This window comes from Balaenoptera ricei, chromosome 5, assembly GCF_028023285.1.
Source record: "Balaenoptera ricei isolate mBalRic1 chromosome 5, mBalRic1.hap2, whole genome shotgun sequence".
NCBI classification, from domain to species: domain Eukaryota; kingdom Metazoa; phylum Chordata; class Mammalia; order Artiodactyla; family Balaenopteridae; genus Balaenoptera; species Balaenoptera ricei.
In genome coordinates this window covers 18,220,937-18,247,475 of record NC_082643.1, presented here as the reverse complement: position 1 = coordinate 18,247,475, position 26,539 = coordinate 18,220,937, and the positions used below count along the sequence as shown (strand labels likewise).

At 38.6% G+C, this 26,539-nt stretch overlaps 1 protein-coding gene across 5 annotated transcripts in view; it reads right to left on the bottom strand.

Annotated features, from left to right (window-relative positions):
* The window catches only part of RAP1GDS1 (Rap1 GTPase-GDP dissociation stimulator 1), a 168,402-nt gene that overhangs the window by 54,183 nt on the left and 87,680 nt on the right, over window positions 1-26,539 (bottom strand). The gene's annotated exons all lie outside the window — the stretch shown is intronic.

Below are 26,539 nucleotides of genomic sequence, written 5' to 3'. Positions count from 1 at the left end.
TTTCACAGATGACAACGCTGTGTAAGAGAAAAAAATAGGAACTAATATTCCATTGGAATATTTTTTTTCTCAGCTTGGAAACCACTAAATGTATCTTTCTATCAGTGGTTTCAAAGTCAGTTATTACCAAAGATAACCATCTGCAACACAGTATAATTTTAGATTACAATATGTAATTCCTAAAGATTAGTACTAGGGTCTTTTACTGACATTTTCAATAGTACATAAGCATGTTCCCTTTTTCAATTCTTAGTAGTTTGTGTTTCATTTTTCCTTATTCTCTCCATTCACGAGCACACCAATACACTTCAACATTACAACCAGCGGTCAAATGGTCAGACATACCTTCTATGATATGTACACCTACATTACATAGAACAGATGTCATTTAATTGTTGGAACATATAAACTGCTTTAAAATACTTTCTAACCCTTGAACATAGAATTGGAAAGAGATGAAAGAAAGACTATGTCTTTCTAAATCTGACTTCCTTATATAAAATATGATAGACTCTAGAACAGTGCTATCCAATAAAAATATGAGAGCCGCAAATGTGAGCTACCTACATAATTTAAATTTACTAGTAGCCACATAAACATAAAAAGTGAAAAATTAGTTTTAGTAATATATTTTACTCAATCCAATATATCTAAAATACTGATCACTCCAATACACAATCAATATACAAATTATTAATGAAATATTTTACATCTCTGCTTTGTGATAAATCTTTGAAATCCAAGTGTATTTTATATTTTACACTTACAGTTGCATGTCAATTCAGACTAGCCACATTTCAATTGCTCAAGAGTCAAAATGCCTAGTGGCTGCTATACTGGATCTTGCAGCTATAGAAGCACAACAAAAGGATCAGTAAAAGAAATGGCTCACAAAGGACTTACAGCTATGAAATTAGTTAGTAAATGAAAGATTTTCATTTTCCTAATAAAAGAACTGAAACTAAGGTCATATCTTTATAACTGCTGCTGAACCATATTAGAAAATGAGACAATACATATCATTTCCTGTGGTAGAAATACACACACACAACTTATATAGCGGGGCTTCATAAATACTAGCTTCATAATTTTGCAAAATTTTAAGGAAATCCATACTAAAATGAAACAAAACAGTTTTGGTCACTTGAGTTTTGTGCCACGTCCACTTGGCTTTATTCTATGATTATACAGATGCAGAAGAGGACCCTATGCTAATTAGCTAATAAGATCACAGAAAATTCTTAAGTGCCAAGTTAGCTAGTCACATGAGCCAGCCAAGTACATTGGTCATATCTCATTTAGAAATCTAATTTCTAAAGTTTTCTTTTCCAATAACATAAATGTAAATTATCTAAATTGTTAGGCAATTTGTATGTGGATCATGTCAGAAAAAACTAAATATTAGGATGACAAATCTAAAGGTTCAGACCTTCAACACTATGCATATACAATATATATCCCATCCCTAAATTACAAAGCTCAAATAGTTTTTAATTCTAACTGTTGAGTAAATATGGGCTTTCAAAATATAAATCGTATATGCTTAGAAAGCTAAGCTGGCTTCCTATCAACACTGAGGTATTCAATGTTCAAAACATTAAATAATTCAATAAATTTTAATAAAATTTATTCAACAAATTTGTTCATCAAATTTAATAATGCAATAAATAAGAACGTAACTACAATTAAAAGGCAAATTACCTACTTGTGTTTCAGAACCACAGTATTTCACTTCCCTTCCTTTGCTTCCTTCTTTGTTCCCTTCCTCCCTCCCTGCCCTGTTTGGACTACAAGATAGCTATGTGTTATCAAGAGTTGGCTGAAGAGCATAAGCTCAATTTCTACATTAGAAATTATTGATACATTATTACCAAATTTGAGAAGAAAAGCAAAGCACATATAATAGAAGATATCTGAGTCAAAGAGAATTTTATTAAAATATTTTAAAGAATCTGAAGATGCAAAGAAATAAATAATAATGCTTTTTTTTATTGGAGTATAGTTGCTTTACAGTGTTGTGTTAATTTATACTGTACAGCAAAGTGAATCAGCTATACGTATACATATATCCCTTTTTTTGGATTTTCTTCTCATTTAGGTCACAGAGCATTGAGTAGAGTTCCCTGTGCTATAATGCTGTGTTCTTTTACTCTACCAAAACCAGTAAGTTTTTAAAGGCATCTTACAAATTATTTAAAATACATATTAGAACATCTGTCATTACACAAGTCCATATAAACTGTTTCCGCAGTAAAGGTAGTCCTATAGCTTTATGTTATGATATTAAAATGAGTATTATTATTGTTCACTTAAAAATAATTTCCAAAAGGTTCCTTATCCTAAACTTTCATATCCCCGAATGTAGGCTCACTTTTAACTCTTCTGATAATAAGTGACTTCTAATTTGTGAAGCATCCTGAGCTGTCACTTCTAGAAATATAATTTACATTTTTATTTTCCAAAATTATGAGGTATCCAACCACTGGAGAAAGTGCAGCCCACCAATTCTTTAAGCCCTGCTACATTCTTTAATGATGACCTGTCACACAAAGTAGCTTCCAGCACAAATATGATCTTTCTTCACACTAGGTAAGAGCAGGGCTTTAAATCTAATGAGATACTGCACTTTAAATCTAACAGGTGGTATTACTCTTCAGTAGTCAAAAAGATATTCAGTAGCCAAAAGCAGGAAGCAATAAAATTTGTATGTCATGTTTATTATGCCTCACAAATGAGAAAAAAATGTGAACAAGCTGGTATTCCATTACCAAGTACAAGTTATACGCTAAGGCTGAGGAAAGGACCTAAAAACAACCTCTGAATACAACTATCTGATGGGTTATAGTGTATCCTACGTTCAGATTTGCTTGTATCTTTCCCCAAATGCCTAGTACACAGCAGGCACTCAATATTTATGGAATGGATGGGGCCTTAGGGTTGATTTTGGTAAAGTATGATTCACCTTGGGGATGAGAGAGAGAGAGAGAGAGAGAGGGAGAGGTGAGAATGAAAATCATCTACTTCTTTTTTAATGTTTAAACCACCACAATATGGTTTGGCTTTGCTTTTTTTGAACTTTATTTGAATGAAATCATGTTGTATTCATTCTTTTTGTGCCTTCTTACACTCAACAGTATGTTTATGAAATTCATCCACTCTGTTATATGCTTCTTTGCTGTACAATATTCATTGTATGAACACATAGTAATTATTTGTCTATTCTTTTGCTGATTATTACCTGGGTTGTTTTTAGGTTTGGGCTATTTTTTATAATACCCAGGTGGTATTGTTGGTTCATAGAATCTGCACATCTTCCACTTTTTTAGATAATGACAAACAGGCTTCCAAAGCCAGTGTACATTCCCTCCAGCAGTGTGTGAGTTCCTGCTGCTTCACTCCTTCACTACCACTGGCATTCTATTTGATTTTTAAATCTGATGGGTGAGGTTGAACCTATTGCAGAATATACAGGAGCAGGTCTTTGCTGACAGTTTCCTTTTCTGTACATTCAATAAGACAGTTAATTTAGTTCAAGAGTATGTAGCATGTACATGGGGAAAAAAACAGTTCACATTGAGGGAGGGAGAAAAAGAGAGATAAATGGATGCATACATGTTAGAATTTGAAAGAAAAAAATGGAAAGAGAGCCAAGTAGCTACTAGAAGCTGACTATCAAGCCTGTGTAATAATATGACTGGATAAGCACAATTCTGGAACTTTTTTATACTCTTGCTTATAGAAAAGCTTTACAATAATATCAGCAAATACACTGTTTGTTTTTTTTTTATCATTTCAATAATCACCAGCTTTCTGAAAGCAGAATTTAGAAGGCTTAAATCTTTGAAAAGACTAAGGAGGAAGACTGGGGAAGCAGCACAGTGTTGGATGTCAAAGTGGCCGATAATTTGCAATAGCAAATTTTATCTATAATTAATTTTTAAAAATAATTTATTTTTATAATCTAAAAGTCTATGTTTTCCATGCTACCTTCCACTTTTATGGTTTAAACATCACTTTTTTTCATATTCTCAGAAATTCTCAGTACCATAATTCTATTTTAAACGAATTATGCCTACATACATATCTGATGTTTTCCTCCCACCCTCTACTTATTTGTATAATAACAAGATCTTCATTCCTTATGCATTCATCTGCTCAAACTACTTATTTCCCACCAGAAGTAATAATCCTCTGTGACATCAGGAGTGGTTGCTGTGGTGATGATTATGATGCAGCACCGCAGAAAATTATGACTACACGAGAGAAATAAACTACAGGAGCTGATCATACTAATAAGCCTTCATCTAAACTTTGTCAAAAATTAATATTGAAAAACACGAGAAAAGTATGTGTTGTGGAGATACTACTGAATAAATTATCTTTTGTGTTTTCAAAGAAGTTTTAGCAATTAAAGAGTTCACTTTTAACATGTTACACTGTCATGGATTTGTGCACTGCCTCACTCACTCTGTTTTCTATAAAAGCATCCTGCACAAATGCTCTATGTTAATTAACAATGCTGGCTGTGCACCGGCTGCACACACACATTATAGTAAGTGCTAGAGATCTGGCATAATTAAAGATGATATGGCGCATAAGGCTAACAAAGGCTCTTTCGGGTTACTGATGGCCAAAATGAAAACTAAGGCTCTGAACACAGAGATAAAAATGACTGTTCTTGTACATGTATTTTAGAGATAATACTACTGTAAGGGAATTAAGAAGATAAATTATAAACCATATTTCGTTTTTCTTATATCTCAACTCAGACTTTGCTTAAAGAAATTGTGATGATTAAATATCAGCCTTCTGAACTAAAACTTGGGAAATCTGAATTCCAATTCAACGTTCCCTCATTAAACACTAAAAAAGGTATATATACCTTTACCATTTAGTTCAGCAAGACAGTAGCACTGTCTTGGTGTCAATTGTGAATCTTTTTTAAAGATTCATTTCTGACTAGTTCTTGGGTATCTTTCCCCCCAAAATCTTTTTAGGGTATCCATGAACTTAACAAATATTAAGACCAATCTACATTAAACAATAGCTGTCCAAAATGCAGGCTAAACAGAGAGAAGATGATAGGCAAAATCTATTTCACATATAATTGGTTAAGAGATTAAAGAGGCATAGTACAATAACACAATTTTCATATCCATATCAAAACTCATGGAGAGTCACACATCCATTCATTGAGATCCACGTTGAGAGTGAGAAATTTCCAAATCTCTGAGAAAATGTGCTTTAACTAACAATATTAGAACCACAGTAAAGATTGAACAAATTACACAATCTTTTCTTTAACTCTGTAAAACTTATATGCCTCACAAAGAAGGACAAACCCTTAAACTATGCTGCACATCTTTTCACACATCCCTGTCACATTACCCATGATGAACCATCCAAACAGTCACAACTTTTACAAGTCCCTCCCTTTCCCAACTTCTGCATTCTTAACAGAAACCATGTTTCCTACTTTCACAGACAGAAAAGAGAAGACATCAGATACAATCTTTCCCACTTTTTCACCCTCTCCACTATTAGACCTAGGATGATATGCAACTTTTCCCAATCACTTTCAGTATCTCATACTGTAATTAAAGTTCAGTTATAGCTATTTAAGGGTAAAGAAGATTTATTTCCAACAGGAAGTAAGACTTCCCTCTTTAAATAAAGTTGTAGACATGTCATAAACTGAGGACCTGAATGGAAAGAACATTTAATGATGAAGTCCTTGGACTAGTCCTGGTTGTCGGAGTAGAAATTAGAATTTTTTTGTTACCTAAAATTTGAAATGTTAAAATTAAGAATTTCAATAAGGCAAAGTAGAAGTGTTTAATATTTTCAAAAACTGAGGTAATCACTCACTTAGTGATTATCACTGAGGTAATGACTTATAAAATAACTATAATAAGGTCTTTAAATTTGGGGTTTTGTTAAGTTTGACCATAAGAAAGCCTCTTAACCTCTGTTGATGTCAGTTTCCTAATCTGGAAAAGGGGGGAAAGCAAGAGTAGAAGATGGTCAGACTTCTTTTTAGCTTTGACATTCTCTTATTCATTTCAATTTCTACTTCTATTTCTACTGTGTCCATGTGTGCACACAGGAAATACTTAACGTATGCTGTGTAAGGTTTTTTAATGTGTTAAATTCTGCTATTTTAGCTTTCCAATCATTAATCATTATAATTAATGTACTTATTTAAATTTTTCCCAAGTAAATATTACTAGACACTATAAAGACCATGGCAAATAAATCAGAAATTCGTTTTCCAAGCTAAGCTAGAAAGCTGAGCTCTGAAAAATTATACTGTCTAGAAATAACAATAATTTTTGATGTGCTTTTTCTTAGTGAACAAAAAAGTGATTCAGAATAGGTGCTTAAAGTCAAAACAATTATAACTTAAGACCTTACTAGTATTGGTTTGGAAAAAGTGATAACATTATAAAGATGTCATTTATTTTAATAACATAACATTTATTTTAATCACATTCCTCACGTCTTTCCTTCAGACTCTACTACTATGCCACTTTTAAACCTCTAAGAACAAATACTTTGTTATAACAGAATTTGAAAATGTATAATATATACTAAACAAGGATTTTAATACAATAGGCAACATAAATTAGACTCATATTAAATGCAGGAACACAAATACTATTCTGAGACTTTTTAGTCAATACTAAACTATAACTGAGATTAGAATCCTAGATTTTAAACTTCAAAGAGCCCATTAAGAGCCCTTTCATTTTCAGTGAATGCCAGCCACGTGTTACAAAACTCAGATGTCTTAGATAACTAAATGAAAAATATTACTGAAAATCCCCAAACTATCACATTACTCAGTTAAGAAAATGACTGAATTTCTAAAGTTTGCCAGAATTCTGTATGAATAATGCTCCAAATAAGGAGTTAAATAGGATAAAGTTTGTAAATATTTTCATTGAAATGTGATTTAAAAAATGTTAGTTGCTATCTTTAAATTTACCTGAACTGAAAAGGAATCAAATATCAAATTTCTTCTTATAAACTTAAAACACAAATTTATGACACACAGATTTACTCATGAGCATATGCTTAGCATGCCATTTAGGTTCAGTAGTTTAATATCTTTATCTGAGATAAGGCTACTGATAAAGGAGTCTGCTTTTGAGACACTGACATTATTCCTGCTTATTATGGGTTGAACTGTGTCTCCCAAAAATATATGTGCAAGTCCTAACTCCCAGTACCTCAGACTTTATTTGGAAACAGGGTCAATGAAGAGAGGTTAGTTAAGATGAGGTCATACTGTAGTAGGGTGGGTCTCCAATCCAATATGACTGGTATTCTTATAAGAAGAAGAGAGAGATGCAGAGAGGAGAATGCCATATGAAGACATGAAAACACAAATGGAGAAGACAGCCATGTGAAGACAACAGAAGAGACTGGAGTTTGCTGCCACAAGCCAAGGAACTCCAGATGCCACCAGAAGCTAGGAAGAAGCAAAAAAAAAAAAAAAAGCCCTCCTTGCCTACAGGTTTAAAGGGAGCATGGTCCTGCATGACACCTTGATGTTGAAGTTACAGCCTCCACAACTGTAAAATAATAAATTTCTGTTGTTTTAAGCCACCAGTTTGTGGAACTTCATTACAGCATCCCCAGGAAACTAATACACTTCTCTATATAAACAATGTGAAGTATTCAAGCTTCGTATTAAAAAAAGAATATCTGACATTAAGTAAGCCTTTACTATATATTCAGATTTTATACATCTCACAGAAACTACAGTTTTCAGATTACTAACAATAATATTTCTCAAGTATAATTAATCCAAGACTTTATTTAATCAATAATACAGGACATTATTTAATCAATTAATATAGGGCTTGAATTATTTCCTTACCTATTTAATTATTTAATCACATGTAGCAACTGTGATATGGGTACAATCAATGGAAAATCACAGCTTCTTTCCTCACTACTTAATCTACTTTGAATTTCTTTCTACTTAGAACCAAAATGTTTAGAAATGGGTTTTGCTTCATAGATAGATAGTAACAGTGATGGCTGTTCAGCATGGTGCTTATCAATAATAGCCTACTGTTGGGAGAAGAACAAGAGTATGGAGAGACTCTCTGTGGAACAGGCAGGCATGAATGGCTGAAGTCTGAAGAGAGAGCAGGAACACTAAAAAAATTCCTCTAGTACCCCTAGTCTAAGCACAAGGTAGGAACAGCCAACTACTAAAGTTCTGAAAACTACTGCACTGAAGTAAAGTTAGCAACAGCAAAACGTGAACCCAGCTCAACTTCTGACTAGACTGGCTGGTCCTCCACCCCATACTAACTGCCTGAAATAAAAGGAAGTGTGCTACTTCCAGAGATTAAATATTGTTAATTTCAGTCTCTAGTGTTTTTCTACACATAATGTCCATCATTCATTACAAAATTAAGAGATATATTTTTTTTTTTTTTTTTTTTTAAACATCTTTATTGAAGTATAATTGCCTTACAATAGTGTGTTAGCTTCTGCTTTATAACAAAGTGAATCAGTTATACATATACAATATGTTCCCATTTCTCTTCCCTCTTGCATCTCCCTCCCTCCCACCCTCCCCATCCCACCCCTCTAGGTGGTCACAAAGCACCGAGCTGATCTCCCTGTGCTATGCGGCTGCTTCCCACTAGCTATCTATTTTACATTTGGTAGTGTATATATGTCCATGACACTCTCTTACCCTGTCACATCTCACCCCACCCCCTCCCCCTATCCTCAAGTCCATTCTCTAGTAGGTCTGTGTCTTTATTCCCGTCTTGCCACTAGGTTCTTCATGGCCTTTTTTTTTTTTTTTTTTTCCTTAGATTCCGTATATATGTGTTAGCATACTGTATTTGTTTTTCTCTTTCTGACTTACTTCACTCTGTATGACAGACTCTAACTCCATCCACCTCATTACAAATACCTCCATTTCATTTCTTTTTACGGCTGAGTAATATTCCATTGTATATATGTGCCACATCTTCTTTATCCATTCATCTGTCGATGGACATTTAGGTTGCTTCCATGTCCTGGCTATTGTAAATAGAGCTGCAATGAACATTGTGGTACATGACACTTTTTGACCTATGGTTTTCTCAGGGTATATGCCCAGTAGTGGGATTGCTGGGTCGTATGGTAGTTCTATTTGTAGTTTTTTAAGGAACCTCCATACTGTTCTCCATAGTGGCTGTATCAATTTACATTCCCACCAACAGTGCAAGAGTGTTCCCTTTCCTCCACACCCTCTCCAGCATTTATTGTTTCTAGATTTTTTGATGATGGCCATTCTGACCGGTGTGAGATGATATCTCATTGTAGTTTTGATTTGCATTTCTCTAATGATTAATGATGTTGAGCATTCTTTCATGTGCCTGTAGGCCATCTGTATATCTTCTTTGGAGAAATGTCTATTTAGGTCTTCTGCCCATTTTTGGATTGGGTTGTTCGTTTTTTTGTTATTGAGCTGCATGAGCTGCTTGTAAATCTTGGAGATTAATCCTTTGTCAGTTGCTTCATTTGCAAATATTTTCTCCCATTCTAAGGGTTGTCTTTTGGTCTTGTTTATGGTTTCCTTTGCTGTGCAAAAGCTTTTAAGTTTCATTAGGTCCCATTTGTTTATTTGTGTTCTTATTTCCATTTCTCTGGGAGCTGGGTCAAAAAGAATCTTGCTGTGATGTATGTCATAGAGTGTTCTGCCTATGTTTTCCTCTAAGAGTTTGATAGTGTCTGGCCTTACACTTAGGTCTTTAATCCATTTTGAGTTTATTTTTGTGCATGGTGTCAGGGAGTGTTCTAATTTCATACTTTTACATGTACCTGTCCAATTTTCCCAGCACCACTTATTGAAGAGGCTGTCTTTTCTCCACTGTATATGCTTGCCTCCTTTATCAAAGATAAGGTGACCATATGTGTGTGGGTTTATCTCTGGGCTTTCTATCCTGTTCCATTGATCTATATTTCTGTTTTTGTGCCAGTACCAAACTGTCTTGATTACTGAAGCTTTGTAATATAGTCTGAAGTCAGGGAGCCTGATTCCCCCAGCTCCATTTTTCGTTCTCAAGATTGCTTTGGCTATTCGGGGTCTTTTGTGTTTCCATACAAATTGTGAAATTTTTTGTTGTAGTTCTGTGAAAAATGCCAGTGGTAGTTTGATAGGGATTGCATTGAATCTGTAGATTGCTTTGGGTAGTAGAGTCATTTTCACAATGTTGATTCTTCCAATCCAGGAACATGGTATATCTCTCCATCTATTTGTATCATCTTTAATTTCTTTCATCAGTGTCTTATAATTTTCTGCATACAGGTCTTTTGTCTCCTTAGGTAGGTTTATTCCTAGATATCTTATTCTTTTTGTTGCAATGGTAAACGGGAGTGTTTTCTTAATTTCACTTTCAGATTTTTCGTCATTAGTGTATAGAAATGCAAGCGATTTCTGTGCATTAATTTTGTATCCTGCTACTTTACCAAATTCATTGATTAGCTCTAGGAGTTTTCTGGTAGCCTCTTTAGGATTCTCTATGTATAGTATCATGTCATCTGCAAATAGTGACAGCTTTACTTCTTCTTTTCCGATTTGGATTCCTTTTATTTCTTTGTCTTCTCTGATTGCTGTGGCTAACACTTCCAAAACTATGTTGAATAATAGTGGTGAGAGTGGGCAACCTTGTCTTGTTCCTGATCTTAGTGGAAATGGTTTCAGTTTTTCACCATTGAGGACAATGTTGGCTGTGGGTTTGTCATATATGGCCTTTATTATGTTGAGGAAAGTTCCCTCTATGCCTACTTTCTGCAGGGCTTTTATCATAAATGGGTGTTGAATTTTGTCGAAAGCTTTCTCTGCATCTATTGAGATGATCATATGGTTTTTCTCCTTCAATTTGTTAATATGGTGTATCACATTGATTGATTTGCGTATATTGAAGAATCCTTGCATTCCTGGGATAAACCCCACTTGATCATGGTGTATGATCCTTTTAATGTGCTGTTGGATTCTGTTTGCTAGTATTTTGTTGAGGATTTTTGCATCTATGTTCATCAGTGATATTGGCCTGTAGTTTTCTTTCTTTGTGACATCTTTGTCTGGTTTTGGTATCAGGGTGATGGTGGCCTCGTAGAATGAGTTTGGGAGTGTTCCTCCCTCTGCAATATTTTGGAAGAGTTTGAGAAGGATAGGTGTTAGCTCTTCTCTAAATGTTTGATAGAATTCGCCTGTGAAGCCATCTGGTCCTGGGCTTTTGTTTGTTGGAAGGTTTTTAATCACAGTTTCAATTTCAGTGCTTGTGATTGGTCTGTTCATATTTTCTATTTCTTCCTGGTTCAGTCTCGGAAGGTTGTGCATTTCTAAGAATCTGTCCATTTCTTCCAGGTTGTCCATTTTATTGGCATAGAGTTGCTTGTAGTAATCTCTCATGATCTTTTGTATTTCTGCAGTGTCAGTGGTTATTTCTCCTTTTTCATTTCTAATTCTATTGATCTGAGTCTTCTCCCTTTTTCTCTTGATGAGTCTGGCTAATGGTTTATCAATTTTGTTTATCTTCTCAAAGAACCAGCTTTTAGTTTCATTGATTTTTGCTATTGTTTCCTTCATTTCTTTTTCATTTATTTCTGACCTGATCTTTATAATTTCTTTCCTTCTGCTGGCTTTGGGGTTTTTTTGTTCTTCTTTCTCTAATTGCTTTAGGTGCAAGGTTAGGTTGTTTATTCGAGATGTTTCCTGTTTCTTGAGGTAGGCTTGTATTGCTATAAACTTCCCTCTTAGCACTGCTTTTGCTGCGTCCCATAGGTTTTGGGTCGTCGTATCTCCATTGTCATTTATTTCTAGGTATTTTTTGATTTCCCCTTTGATTTCTTCAGTAATCACTTCATTATTAAGTAATGTATTGTGTAGCCTCCATGTGTTTGTATTTTTTGCAGATCTTTTCCTGTAATTGATATCTAGTCTCATAGCGTTGTGGTCGGAAAAGATACTTGATACGATTTCAATTTTCTTAAATTTACCAAGGTTTGATTTGTGACCCAAGATATGATCTATCCTGGAGAATGTTCCATGAGCACTTGAGAAAAATGTGTATTCTGTTGTTTTTGGGTGGAATGTCCTATAAATATCAATTAAGTCCATCTTGTTTAATGTATCATTTAAAGCTTGTGTTTCCTTATTTATTTTCATTTTGGATGATCTGTCCATTGGTGAAAGTGGGGTGTTAAAGTCCCCTACTATGATTGTGTTGCTGTCGATTTCCCCTTTTATGGCTGTTAGTACTTGCCTTATGTATTGAGGTGCTCCTATGTTGGGTGCATAAATATTTACAATTGTTATACCTTCCTCTTGGATCGATCCCTTGATCATTATATAGTGTCCTTCTTTGTCTCTTGTGATAGTCTTTATTTTAAAGTCTATTTTGTCTGATATGAGAATTGCTACTCCAGCTTTCTTTTGATTTCCATTTGCATGGAATATCTTTTTCCATCCCCTCACTTTCAGTCTGTATGTGTCTCTAGGTCTGAAGTGGGTCTCTTGTAGACAGCATATATATGGGTCTTGTTTTTGTATCCATTCAGCCAGCCTGTGTCTTTTGGTGGGAGCATTTAATCCATTTACATTCAAGGTAATTATCGATATGTATGTTCCTATTCCCATTTTCTTAAATGTTTTGGGTTTGTTATTGTAGGTGTTTTCCTTCTCTTGTGTTTCTTGCCTAGAGAAGTTCCTTTAGCATTTGTTGTAAAGCTGGTTTGGTAGTGCTGAACTCTCTCAGCTTTTGCTTGTCTGTAAAGGTTTTAATTTCTCCATCACATTTGAATGAGATCCTTGCTGGGTAGAGTAATCTTGGTTGTAGGTTCTTCTCCTTCATCACTTTAAGTATATCCTGCCACTCCCTTCTGGCTTGCAGAGTTTCTGCTGAAAGATCAGATGTTAACCTTATGGGGATTCCCTTGTGTGTTATTTGTTTTTTTTCCCTTGCTGCCTTTAATATGTTTTCCTTATATTTAATTTTTGACAGTTTGATTAATATGTGTCTTGGCGTGTTTCTCCTTGGGTTTATCCTGTATGGGACTCTCTGTGCTTCCTGGACTTGATTAACTATTTCCTTTCCCATATTAGGGAAGTTTTCAACTATAATCTCTTCAAATATTTTCTCAATCCCTTTCTTTTTCTCTTCTTCTTCTGGGACCCCTATAATTCGAATGTTGGTGCGTTTAATGCTGTCCCAGAGGTCTCTGAGACTGTCCTCAGTTCTTTTCATTCTTTTTTCTTTATCCTGCTCTGCAGTAGTTATTTCCACCATTTTATCTTCCAGGTCACTTATCCTTTCTTCTGCCTCAGTTATTCTGCTATTGATCCCATCTAGAGTATTTTTAATTTCATTTATTGTGTTTTTCATCATTGCTTGATTCCTCTTTAGTTCTTCTACGTCCTTGTTAAATGCTTCTTGCATTTTGTCTATTCTATTTCCAAGATTTTGGATCATCCTTACTATCATTATTCTGAATTCTTTTTCAGGTAGACTACCTATTTCCTCTTCATTTGTTAAGTCTAGTGTGTTTTGACCCTGCTCCTTCATCTGCTGTGTGTTTTTCTGTCGTCTCATTTTGCTTATCTTACTGTGTTTGGGGTCTCCTTATCACAGGTTGCAGGTTTGTAGTTCCCGTTGTTTTTGGTATCTGTCCCCAGTGGCTAAGGTTGGTTCAGTGGGTTGTGTAGGCTTCCTGGTGGAGGGAACTAGTGCCTGAGCTCTGGTGGATGAGGCTGGATCTTGTCTTTCTGGTGGGCACGTCCACGTCTGGTGGTGTATTTTGGGGTGTCTGTGGCCTTATTATGATTTTAGGCAGCCTCTCTGCTAATGGATGAGGCTGTGTTCCTGTCTTGCTAGTTGTTTGGCATAGGGTGTTCAGCACTGTAGCTTGCTGGTCATTGAGTGATGCTGGGTCTTGATGTTGAGATGGAGATCTCTGAGAGATTTTTGCCGTTTGGTATTACGTGGAGCTGGGAGGTCTCTTGTGGACCAGTGTCCTGAAGTTGGCTCTCCCACCTCCGAGGTACGGCCCTGATGCCTGGCTGAAGCACCAAGAGCCTTTCGTCCACACGGCTCAGAGTAAAAGGGAGAAAAAATAGAAAGAAAGAAAGAAAGGAAGGAAGGAAGGAAGGAAGGAAGGAGGAAGGAAGGAAGGAAGGAAGGAAGGAAAGAAAGAAAGAAAGAAAGAAAGAAAAGAAAGAAAGAAGCTATAATATAGTGAAGTAAAATAAAGCTATTGTAAAGCAAAGCTATACAGACAAAATCTCCCCCAGAAGCATATACATATACACTCACAAAAAAAAAAAGGAAAAGGGGAAAAATTAATATATCCTGCTCCCAAAGTCCACCTCCTGAATTTGGGATGATTCGTTGTCTAGTCAGGTATTCAACAGATGCAGGCACATCAAGTTGTTTGTGGAGTTTTAATCCGCTTCTTCTGAGGCTACTGGGACAGATTTCCCCTCCTCTTCTCTGTTCACACAGCTCCTGGGGATCAGCTTTGGATTTGGACCCGCCTCTGCGTGTAGGTCTCCTGAGGGCGTCTGTTCCCCGCCCAGACAGGACGGGGTTAAAGGAGCAGCTGCTTCGGGGACTGTGGCTCACCCAGGCCGCGGGGAGGGAGGGGTACAGAGGAGGCGGGGCGAGCCTGCGGCGTCAGAGGCTGGCGTGACGTTGCAGCAGCCTGAGGTGCGCAGTGCGTTCTCCCGGGGGATGTTGTCCCTGGATCACGGGACCCTGGCAGTGGCGGGCTGCACGGGCTCCCGGGAGGGGCGGTGTGGAGAGTGACCTGTGCTCGCACACAGGCTTCTTGGAGGCGGCAGCAGCAGCCCCAGCGTCTCACGCCCGTCTCTGGGGTCCGCGCTGATCGCCGCGGCTCACGCCAGTTTCTGGAGTTCGTTTAGGCGGCGCTCTGAATCCCCTCTCCTTGCGCGCCGCGAAACAAAGAGGCAAGAAAAAGTCTCTTGCCTCTTCGGCAGCTGCAGACTTTTTCCCGGTCTCCCTCCCAGCCAGCTGTGGTGCGCTAACCCCTTCAGGCTGTGTTCACGCCGCCAACCCCAGTCCTCTCCCTGCGATCCGACCGAAGCCCGAGCCTCCGCTCCCAGCCCCGCCCGCCCCGGCGGGGGAGCAGACAAGCCTCTCGGGCTGGTGAGCGCTGCTCGGCGCCGAGCCTCCGTGCGGGAATCTCTCCGTTTTTCCCTCTGCGCCCCTGTTGCTATGGGATCCGCGCTGTTAGCTGCGGCTCGCGCCCGTCTCTGGAGTTCGTTTAGGCGGCGCTCTGAATCCCCTCTCCTCGCGCACCAGGAAACAGGGAAGAAAAAGTCTCTTGCCTCTTCGGCAGCTGCAGACTTTTTCCCGGACTCCTTCCCGGCTAGCTGTGGTGCGCTAACCCCTTCAGGCTGTGTTCACGCCGCCAACCCCAGTCCTCTCCCTGCGACCGAAGCCCGAGCCTCAGCTCCCAGCCCCGCCCGCCCCGGCGGCTGAGCAGACAAGCCTCTCGGGCTGGTGAGTGCTGGTCAGCGCCGAGCCTCCGTGCGGGAAGTGCGGGAATCTCTCCGCTTTGCCCTCCGCACCCCTGTGGCTGCGCTCTCCTCCGTGGCTCCGAAGCTTCCCCCCTCTGCCACCCGCACTCTCTGCCCGCGAAGGGGCTCCTAGTGCGTGGAAATCTTTCCTCCTTCACAGCTCCCTCCCACTGGTGCAGGTGCCGTCCCTATTCTTTTGTCTCTGTTATTTCTTTTTTCTTTTGCCCTACCCAAGTACGGGGGGAGTTTCTTGCCTTTTGGGAGGTCTGACGTTTTCTGCCAGCGTTCAGTGGGTGTTCTGTAGGAGCAGTTCCACGTGTAGATGTATTTCTACTGTATCTGTGGGAAGGAAGGTGATCTCCGCGTCTTACTCTTCCGCCATCTTCTCTCCTCCCCCCAAGAGATATATTTTTAAAAGGAAGGAAAAAATAATTCACTGTCAAGAGATAAATCTATCATCAGAATGAGACTCATAGGTGACCAAGATGTTAGAACTATCAGATAGGGACTTTAAAATAATCATGATTAATATATTAAAGGATTTAGTAGAAAAGGTGAATATCCATGAACAGATGTGGAATTTTGTAGAGAAACAGAAATTATAAGAGTTAAATGAAGATGTTAGAAATGAAAAACATTATCAAAGATAAAGAATTATTTCAAAAGGTTGAGCAGTAGACTCAACGAAATAAAGGAAAGACTCAGTGAACTTGTAGATCAATAGAAATAAAAGTTAAAACACAAAGAGACAAAAAAGAGTGGGGGAAACCCCAAAGCACGTACAAGCTGAAAGAAAATAGCAAAGGGTCTAGCATAAGTATAACTGGAATCCCAGAAGGAGAAAAGATTGAGAACATGGTAGAAGAAACATTTAAACAGTTAACAGCTGAAAAATTTCCAAAAATAATGAAAGACATTACGCCATAAATCTGTGAACTTTAGGGACCCTCTTCCTCCCCAGCAAAGAAAACAAAACAAAAATACACACCAAATAGCCAAGCTGCTGAAAAATCAAAGAAAAAGAGAATCTTTGGAGGCAGCCAGAGGGAACAAATAGAAATATTTATATTTGGAATAGCAAAAATAATACAGCAGACTTCTTATCCAAAACTATGCAAGCTAAAAAACAATGGAATAACGTCTGTGAAGTACTGAAAGAAAAAAAAACCTGTTAACAAAACAGATTTTCAGGCAGAAGGTGTACAATACTAGACAAAAATTTGAATATATCCAAAGAAACAAGGAACACTAAAAATGATAAAAATCAAAGTAAATATAAAAAATTTTCCCGTTTTTAAAAATACCTGTCAAGAGAGATTGGTTCAAGATGGCGGATTAGAAAGATCTGCACGCGCTCCCTCTTGCGAGAGCACTGGAATCACAACTAACTGCTGAACAATCATCAAAAGGAAGACACTGGAACTCACCAAAAAAGATACCCCACACCCAAAGACAAAGGAGAAGCTGCAACAACACAGTAGGAGGGGCTCAATCACAATAAAATCAAATCCCATAACCACTGGGTGAGTGACTCACAAACTGGAGAACAATTATACAACAGAAGTCCACCTACTGGAGGGAAGGTTCTGAGCCCCATGCCAGGCTTACCAACCAGGGGGTCCGGGAATGGGAGGAGAAATTCCCAGAGAATCAGACTTCGAAGGCTAGCAGGATTTGATTGCAGGACTTCAACAGGACTAGGGGAAAGAGAGACTCTACTCTTGGGGGGCACACACAAAGTAGTGTGTGCATCAGGACCCAGGGGGAAGGAGCAGTGACCCCATAGAAGACTGAACCAGACGTACCTGCTAGTGTTGGAGGCTCTCCTGCAGAGGTGAGGGGTGGCTGTGGCTCACTGCAGGGACAAGGACACTGGCAGCAGAAGTTCTGGGAAGTACCCCTTGGCGTCAACCCTCCAGAAGTCTGCCATTACCCCACCAAAGAGCCTGTAGGCTCCAGTGCTGGGTTGCCTCAGGCCAAACAACCAACAGGAAGGAAACTCAACGCCACCCATTAGGAGACAAGCGGATTAATGTTTTACTGAGCTCTGCACACCAGAACAACACCCAGCTCTACCCACCACCAGTCCCTCCCAACGGGAAGCTTTCAAAAGACTCTTAGATAGCCTGATCCACCAGAGGGCAGACAGCAGATGCACAAAGAACTACAATCCTGCAGTCTGTGGAACAAAAACCACATCCACAGAGAGACAGACAAAATGAAAACGCAGAGAACTATGTACCAGATAAGGGAACAAGATAAAACCCCAGAAAAACAAGTAAATAAAGTGGAGATAGGCAACCTTCCAGAAAAAGAATTCAGAATAATGATAGTGAAGATGATCCAGGACCTTGGAAAAAGAAAGGAGGCAAAGATCGAGAAGATGCAAGAAATGTTTAATAAAGACCTAGAAGAATTAAAGAAAAAACAAACAGAGATGAAAAATACAGTAACTGAAATGAAAAATACACTAGAAGGAATCAATAGCAGAATAACTGAGGCAGAACAACGGATAAGTGACCTGGAAGACAGAATGGTGGAATTCACTGCAGCAGAACAGAATAAAGAAAAAAGAATGAAAAGAAATGAAGACAGCCTAAGAGACCTCTGGGACAACATTAAACGCAACAACAGTCGCATAATAGGGTTCCCAGAAGAAGAGAGAAAGGACCCGAGAAAATATTTGAAGAGATTATAGTTGAAAACTTCCCTAACATGGGAAAGGAAACAGCCACCCAGGTCCAGGAAGCACAGAGAGTCCCAGGCAGGATAAACCCTAGGAGAAACACGCAAAGACACACAGTAATCAAACTGACAAAAATTAAAGTCAAAGAAAAATTATTAAAAGCAACAAGAGAAAAAGGACACATAACATACAAGGGAACTACAATAAGCTTAACAGCTGATTTCTCAGCAGAAACTCTACAGGCCAGAAGGGAGTGGCACGATATATTTATTTATTTGTAACATCTTTTTGGGAATATAATTGCTATACAATAGTGTGTTAGTTTCTGCTTTATAACAAAGTGAATCAGCTATACATATACATATATCCCCATGTCTGTTCCCCCTTACATCTCCCTCCCTCCCACCCTCCCTATACCACTGCTCTAGGTGGTCACAAAACACCGAGCTGATCTCCCTGTGCTATGCGGCTGCTTCCCACCAGCTTACCTGTTTTACATTTGCTAGTGTATATATGTCCTTGCCAATCTCTCACTTTGTCCCAGCTTACACTTCCCCCTCCTCGTCTCCTCAAGGGCATACTCTACGTCTGCATCTTTATTCCCGTCCTGCCCCAAGGTTCTTCATGACCATATATTTTTTTTCAGATTCCATATATATGTGATTGCATACGGCATTGTTTTTCTCCTTCTGACTTAATTCACTCTGTATGACAGAACATAGGTCCATCCACCTCACTACAAATAACTCAGTTTTGTTTCTTTTTATGGCTAAGTAATATTCCATTGCATATATGTGCCACATCTTCTTTATCCATTCATCTGTCGATGGACACTTCGGTTGCTTCCATGTCCTGGCTATTGTAAATAGAGCTGCAAAGAACATTGTGGTACATGACTCTTTTTGAATTATGGTTTTCTCTGGGTGTATGCCCAGGAGCGGGATTGATGGGTCATATGGTAATTCTATTTTTAGTTTATTAAGGAACCTCCATACTGTTCTCCATAGTGGCTGTATCAATTTACATTCCCACCAACAGTGCAAGAGGGTTCCCTTTTCTCCACACCTTCTCCAGCATTTATTGTTTGTAGATTTTTTTGATGATGCCCATTTTGACTGGTGTGAGATGATTATCTCATTGTAGTTTTGATTTGCATTTCCCTAATGATTAATGACGTTGAGCATTTTTTCATGTGTTTTGTTGGCAATCTGTAAGTCTTCCTTGGAGAAATATCTATTTAGGTCTTCTGCCCATTTTTGGATTCGGTTGTTTGTTTTTTTTGATATTGAGCTGCATGAACTGCTTGTGAATTTTAGAGATTAATCCTTTGTCAGTTGCTTCATTTGCAAATATTTTCTCCCATTCTGAGGGTTGTCTTTTCCTCTTGTTTACAGTTTCCTTTGTTGTGCAAAAGCTTTGAAGTTTCATTAGGTCCCATTTATTTTTGTATTTATTTCCACTTCTCTAGGAGGTGGGTTAAAAAGGGTCTTGCTGTGATTTATGTCATAGAGTGTTCTGCCTATGTTTTCCTCTAAGAGTTTTAGAGTGTCTGGCCTTACATTTAAGTCTTTAATCCATTTTGAGTTTACTTTTATGTACGGCATTAGGGAGTGTGCTAATTTTATTCTTTTACATGTAGCTGTCCAGTTTTCCCAGCACCACTTATTGAAGAGATTGTCTTTTCTCCATTGTATAGTCTTGCCTCCTTTATCAAAAATAAGTTGACCATATGTGCATAGGTTTATCTCTGGGCTTTCTATCCTGTTCCATTGATCTACATTTCTGTTTTTGTGCCAGTACCATACTGTCTTGATTACTTCAGCTTTGTAGTATAGTCTGAAGTCTGGGAGCCTGATTCCTCCAGCTTTGTTTTTCTTTCTCAAGATTGCATTGGCTACTCGGGGTCTTTTGTATTTCCATACAAATTGTAAAATTTTTTGTTCTAGTTCTGTGAAAAATGCCAGTGGTAGTTTGACAGGGATTGCAATGAATCTGTAGATTGCTTTGGGTAGCAAAGCATCATTTTCACAATGTTGATTATTCCAATCCAAGAACATTGTATATCTCTCCATCTATTTGTATCATCTTTAATTTCTTTCATTAGTGTCTTATAGTTTTCTGCATATACGTCTTTTGTCTCCTTAGGTAGGTTTATTCCTAGGTATTTTATTCTTTTTGTGGCAATGGTAAATGGGAGTGTTTCCTTAATTTCACTTTCAGATTTTTATCACTAGTGTATGGGAATGCAAAAGATTTCTGTGCATTAATTTTGTATCCTGCTACTTTAACAAATTCATTGATTAGCTCTAGTAGTTTTCTGGTAGCATCTTTAGGATTCTCTACATATAGTTTCATGTCACCTGCAAACAGTGACAGCTTTACTACTTTTCCAATTTGGATTCCATTTATTTCTTTTTCTTCTCTGACTGCTGTGGCTAAAATTTCCAAAACTATGTTCAATAATAGTGGTGAGAGTGGGCAACCTTGTCTTGTTCCTGATCTTAGTGGAAATGGTTTCAGTTTTTCAGTATTGAGGATAACGTTGGCTGTGCATTTGTCATATATGTCCTTTATTATGTTGAGGTAAGTTCCCACTATGCCTACTTTCTGGAGGATTTTTATCATAAATGGGTGTTGAATTTTGTAGAAAGCTTTTTCTGCATCTATTGAGATGATCATATGGTTTTTATCCTTCAGTTTGTTAATATGGTGTATCACATTGATTTGCGCAGATGGAAGAATCCTTGCACTCCCAGGGTAAACCCCACTTGATCATGGTGTATGATCCTTTTAATGTGCTGTTGGATTCTGTTTGCTAGTATTTTGTGGAGGATTTCTGCATCTATATTCATCAGTGATATTGGCCTGTAGTTTTCTTTCTTTGTGACATCTTGTCTACTTTTGGTATCAGGGTGATGGTGCCCTCGTAGAATGAGTTGGGGAGTGTTCCTCCCTCTGCTATATTTTGGAAGACTTTGAGAAGGATAGGTGTTAGCTCTTCTCTAAATGTTTGATAGAATTTGCCTGTGAAGCCATCTGGTCCTGGGCTTTTGTTTGTTGGAGGATTTTTAATCACAGTTTCAATTTCAGTGCGTGTGATTGGTCTGTTTATATTTTCTATTTCTTCCTGGTTCAGGCTCGGAAGGTTGTGCTTTTCTAAGAATTTGTCCATTTCTTCCAGGTTGTCCATTTTATTGGCATATAGTTGCTTGTGGTAATTTCTCATGATCTTTTGTATTTCTGCAGTGTCCGTTGTTACTTCTCCTTTTCTTTCCTAATTCTGTTGATTTGAGTCTTCTCCATTTTTTTCCTGAGAAGTCTGGCTAATGGTCTATCAATTTTGTTTATCTTCTCAAAGAAACAGCTTTTAGTTTTATTGATCTTTGCTAATGTTTCCTTCACTTTTTTTCATTTAGCTGTGATCTGAACTTTGTAATTTCCATCCTTCTGCTAACTTTGAGGTTTTTTTGTTCTTTCTCTAATTGCTTTAGGTGTAATATTACATTGTTTATTTGAGATGTTTCTTCTTGAGATAGGATTGTATTGCTATAAACCTCCCTCTTAGAACTGCTTTTGCTGCATCCCATAGGTTTTGGGTCATCGTGTTTTCATCATCATTTGTTTCTAGGTATTTTTTGGTTTCCTCTTTTATTTCTTCAGTGATCTCTTGGTTATTAAGTAGTGTATTGTTTAGCCTCCATGTGTTTGTATTTTTTACAGATTTTTTTCCTCTAATTGATATCTAGTCTCATAGCGTTGTGGTCGGAAAAGATTCTTGATACGATTTCAATTTTCATAAATTTACCAAGGCTTGATTTGTGACCCAAGATATGATCTATCCTGAAGAATGTTCCATGAGCACTTGAGAAGTGCATTCTGTTGTTTTTGGATGGAATGTCCTATAAATATCAATTAAGTGCATCTTGTTTAATGTATCATTTATAGCTTGTGTTTCCTCATTTATTTTCATTTTGGATATCTGTCCGTTGGTGAAAGTGGGGTGTTAAAGTCCCCTACTATGATTGTGTTACTGTCGATTTCCCCTTTTATGGCTGTTAGTATTTGCCTTATGTATTGAGGTGCTCCTATGTTGGATGCATAGATACTTACAACTTTTATATCTTCTTCTTGCATTGATTCCTTGATCATTATGTAGTGTCCTTCTTTGTCTCTTGTAATAGTCTTTATTTTAAAGTCTGTTTTGTCTGATATGTGAATTGCTACTCCACCTTTCTTTTGATTTTCATTTGCATGGAATATCTTTTTCCACCCCCTCACTTTCAGTCTGTATGTGTCCCTAGGTCTGAAGTGGGTCTCTTATACACAGCATATACACGGGTCTTGATTTTGTATCCATTCAGTCAGTCTATTTCTTTTGCTTGGAGCATGTAATCCATTTACATTTAAGGTAATTTTCGCTATGTATGTTCCTATTACCATTCTATTAATTGTTCTGGGTTTGTTATTGTAGGTCTTTTCCTTCTGTTTTGTTTCCTGCCTAAAGCAGTTCCTTTAGCATTTGTTGTAAAGCTGGTTTGGTGGTGCTGAATTCTCTTAGCTTTTGCTTGTCTGTAAAGATTTTAATTTCTCTGTCAGATCTGAATGAGATCCTTGCTGAGTAGAGTAATCTTGGTTCTAGGTTTTTCCCTTTCATCACTTGCAGAGTTTCTGGCTTGCAGAGTTTCTGCTGAAAGATCAGGTGTTAGCCTTATGGGGATTCCCTTGTATGTTATTTGTTCTTTTTCCCTTGCTGCTTTTAATATTTTTTCTTTGTATTTAATTTTTGATAGTTTGATTAATATGTGTCTTGCCGTGTTTCTCCTGTATGGGACTCTTTGCGTTTCCTGGACTTGTTGAACTATTTCCTTTCCCATATTAGGGAAGTTTTCAACTGCAATCTCTTCAAATATTTTCTCAATCCCTTTCTTTATCTCTTCTTCTGGGACCCCTATAATTCGACTGTTGGTGTGTTTAATGTTATCCCACAAGTCTCTGAGACTGTCCTCAATTCTTTGCATTCTTTTTTCATTATTCTGCTCTGCAGTAGTTATTTCCACTATTTTATCTTCCTCATCACTTATCTGTTCTTCTGCCATTGATTCCCTCTAGAGAATTTTTAATTTCATTTATTGTGTTATTCATCACTTTTTGCTCTTTAGTTCTTCTAGGTCCTTGTTAAACGTTTCTTGTATTTTCTCCATTCTATTTCCAAGATTTTGGATCATGTTTACTATCATTATTCTGAATTCTTTTTCAGGTAGACTACCTATTTCCTCTTCATTTGTTTGGTTGGGCGGGTTTTTACCTTGCTGCCTCATCTGCTGTGTGTTTCTTTGTCTTTTCATTTTGCTTAACTTACTGTGTTTGGGGTCTCCTTTTGGCAGGCTGCAGGTTTGTAGTTCCTGTTGTTTTTGCTATCTGCCCCCAGTGGCTAAGGTTGGTTCAGTGGGTTGTGTAGGCTTCCCGGTGGAGGGGACTAGTGCCTGTGTTCTGGTGGATGAGGCTGGATCTTGACTTTCTGGTGGGGAGGTCCACATCTGGTGGTGTGTTTTGGGGTGTCTGTGACCTTACCATGATTTTAGGCAGCCTCTCTTCTAATGGGTGGGGTTGCATTCCTGCCTTGCTAGTTGTTTGGCATAGGGCGTCCAGCACTGTAGCTTGCTGATTGTTGAGTGGAGCTGGGTCTTGGCGTTGAGATGGAGATCTCTGCGAGATTTTCACCGTTTGATATTACGTGGAGCTCGGAGGTCTCTGGTGGACCAATGTCGTGATGTGGACCAATGTCCTGTGGTGGAGCAGTGTCAGCTCTCCCACCTCAGAGGCACAGGTCTGATGCCCGGCCGGAGCACCAAGACCCTGTCATACACACGGCTCAGAATGAAAGGGAGAAAAAGAGAAAGAAAGAAAGAAAAAATAAAATAAAATAAAGTTATTAAAATAAAAAATAATTACTAAAAATTAAAAATAATTTTTAAAGTAATAAAAAAAAGAAAGAAAGAAGAAAGCAACTAAACCAAAAAACAATCCACCAATGATAACAAGTGCTGAAAACTATACTAAAAAAAAAAGACAGACAGAAACCTAGGCCAAATGGTAAAAGCAAAGCTATACAGACAAAATCACACAGAATCATATACATACACACTCAGAAAAAGAGAAAAAATAAAATATATATATATCGTTGCTCCCAAAGTCCACTGCCTCAATTTGGGATGATTCATTGTCTATTCAGGTATTCCACAGATGTAGGGTACATTCAGTTGATTGTGGAGATTTAATCCACTGCTTCTGAGGCTGCTGGGAAAGATTTCCCTTTCTCTTCTTTGTTTGCACAGCTCCCAGGGTTCAGCTTTGGATTTGGCCCTGCCTCTGCGTGTAGGTCACCTGAGGGCGTCTGTTCTTCGCTCAGACAGGACGGGGTTAAAGTAGCAACTGATTAAGTGGCTCTGGCTCACTCAGGCTGGGGGCAGGGAGGGGTATGGAATGCGGGGCGAGCCTGTGGCTGCATAGGCCAGCGTGACGTTGCACCAACCTGAAGCGCGCCGTGTGTTCTCCCAGGGAAGTTGTCCCTGGATCACGGGACCCTGGCAGTGGCGGGCTGCACAGATTCCCGGGAGGGGAGGTGTGGAGAGTGACCTGTGCTTGCACACAGGCTTCTTGGTGGCTGCAGCAGCAGCCTTAGCATTTCATGCCTGTCTTTCGGGTCTGCGCTGATAGCCGCGTCTCGTGCCCATCTCTGGAGCTCGTTTAGGTGGCGCTCTTAATCCCCTCTCCTCGCACACCATGAAACAAAGAGGCAAGAAGTCGTCTCGTGCCTCCTAGGCAGGTCCAGACTCTTTCCCAGCCTCCCTACTGGCCAGCTGTGGAGCACTAGCCCCCTTCAGGCTGTGATCACGCAGCCAACCACAGTCCTTTCCCTGGGATCTGACCTCCGAAGCCCAAGCCTCAGCTCCTAGCCCCCACCTGCCCTGGCGGGTGAGCAGACAAGCCTCTCGGGCTGGTGAGTGCTGGCCGGCACTGATCCTCCATGTGGGAATCTCTCTGCTTTGCCCTCTGCACCCCTGTTGCTGTGCTCTCCTCCGTGGCTCTGAAACTTACCCCCTTCGCCACCCACAGCCTCCGCCCGCAAAGGGGCTTCCTAGTGTGTGGAAACCTTTCCTCCTTCAGAGCTCCCTCCCAGAGGTGCAGGTCCTGTCCCTATGCTTTTGTGTCTGTTTTTTCTTTTTTCTTTTGCCCTACCCAGGTATGTGGGCAGATTCTTGCGTTTTGGGAGGTCTGAGTTCTGCCAGCTTTCAGTAGGTGTTCTGTAGGGGTTGTTCTATGTGTAGATGTATTTCTGATGTATTTGTGGGGAGGAAGGTGATCTGCACATCTTACCCTTCTGGCACGATATATTTAAAGTGATGAAAGGGAAGAACCTGCAACTAAGATTATGCTACCCGGCAAGGATCTCATTCACATTTGATTGAGAAATCAAAAGCTTTACAGACAAGCAAAAGCTAAGAGAATTCAGAACCACCTAACCAGCTCTACAACAAACACTAAAGGAACTTCTCTAAGCAGGAAACACAAGAGAAGAAATGGACCTACAAAAACAAACTCAAAACAATTAAGAAAATGGTAAGAGCAACATATATATCGATAATTACCTTAAATGTGAATAGATTAAATGTTCCAACCAAAAGACACAGGCTCGCTGAATGGATACAAAAACAAGACCCACATATATCCTGCCTAAAAGAGACCCACTTTGGACCTAGGGACACACAGAGACTGAAAGTAACAGGATGGAAAAAGATATTACATGCAAATGGAAATCAAAAGAAAGCTGGAGTAGCAATACTAATATCAGATAAAATAGACTTTAAAATACAGAATGTTACAAGAGACAAGTAAGGACACTACATGATGATCAACGAATCAATCCAAGAAGAAGAGATAACAATTATAAATCTACATGCACCCAACACAGGAGCACCTCAATACATAATGCAAATGCTAACAGCTATAAAAGAGGAAATTGACTATAACACAATAATAGTGGGGGATTTAACACCTCATTTACACCAATGGACAAATCACCCAGACAGATATTTATTAAGGAAACACAAGCTTTAAATGACACAATAGACCAGATAGATTTAATTGGTATTTATAGGACATTCCATCCGAAAACAGCAGATTACACATTCTTCTCAAGTGCACATGGAACATTCCCCAGCATAGATCACATCTTGGTTCACAAATCAAGCCTTGGTAAATTTAAGAAAACTGAAATCATATCAAGCATCTTTTCT